This window comes from Lipotes vexillifer, unplaced genomic scaffold, assembly GCF_000442215.2.
Source record: "Lipotes vexillifer unplaced genomic scaffold, Lipotes_vexillifer_v1.1 scaffold889, whole genome shotgun sequence".
NCBI classification, from domain to species: Eukaryota; Metazoa; Chordata; class Mammalia; order Artiodactyla; family Lipotidae; genus Lipotes; species Lipotes vexillifer.
In genome coordinates this window covers 419584-420961 of record NW_006788335.1, presented here as the reverse complement: position 1 = coordinate 420961, position 1378 = coordinate 419584, and positions in this window count along the sequence as shown.

Sequence of the window (1378 nt, the reverse complement as noted above, 5' to 3'; positions counted from 1 at the left end):
TAAACCTGTTGCCATTACACTGTGAATAACACAAAAAGTTGAGAAAATATTCTTCCAGAATCTGTAAAGTATGATTCGATTCAGCAAAGAAGTTGCTTTTATCACTGACAAACTATGACGACAAAGGCATTTGTTGTTTGCCTTTCATCTTACTTGTTAACATGAAAGAAGTTATCAGCCAACATTCACATCGGCACTGCTCTTATTCATCCATGATGTGAGCAGCCTCTCTTCTGAATTTGGTAATGATTGAGCATTAGTTTGATTTTGTGACACTATTGTTGGTGATAGATTTGTAAAAACTGATAGTAGATTTTGCAAGAAATTCCAAGTCACACTGAAGCTAGAGGTGTATGAAATTCACAATAAAGAGGACTGTATTTTTATTTTTTGTAACTGTGTAATACATTCTTTTTAAAATTTTATTATTATTTTTTACTGAAGTATAGTTGATTTACAATGTTTCAGGTGTACAGCAAAGTGATTCAGTTATACATATACATATATAAGTATTCTTTTCCAGATTCTTTTCTATTATAGGTTATTACAAGATATTGAATATAGTTCCCTGTGCTAATCATTAGGTCCTTGTTATCTATTTTATGTATAGTGGTGTGTATCTGTTAATCCCAAATTCCTAATTTATCCCCCCATACATTCTTTACATCAGTAAAATTTACGGCAGACATATCTGTGTGTGTGTATACTTTTTCCCCCAGGACCCTAGAACATCTGTCAGCTCACCACCACGCAGATCCCCTTCAATCACGGTCTGTTGGCAGGAATATGAGTCACATGGTCCCAAGGCCACGCCTAGCTTCAAGGGATGCTGGGAAATACAGTCTCTAGCTGGGGGCCATGTGCCCAGCTAAAATCAAGGCAGCCCAACCATGGCAGCCCCGTGTATTTTCCCCAGAGGAGAGCACCAGCTCACTGGGGTTAGCCGTTTAGATTTTCCAGGGCCACACTTATGGCCTTCTCATGGCCTCATCTGAAGGCCGGCTTCGAGTTACCACTAGCTCCCACTCAGAATTTCAGGAAAGCACAGAGTATGGTGTCCTGAAGGGACAGATTCCCAAACCTCATTCTGCACCTTCAAGTGCCTGCTTCCTGCCCTTGCTTTACCGTTCGCATCTGTAATCCTGCAGCCATACCAGCAGGGCTTGACTTCGAGCAGTTTTGTGCTCCACACCAATGTTTGGGGTACATTAAACAGAACGTGGGTTCTGGAGTTCCAGTTCATGCAAATCTCTTCATCTCTTTGAGCCTCAGTTTCCTCCTCTATAAAATGAGGATGATAAAATTTACCTTGCTTGGGCTTCCCTCGTGGCGCAGTGGTTGGGAGTCCGCCTGCCGATGCAGGGGACACGGGTTTGTG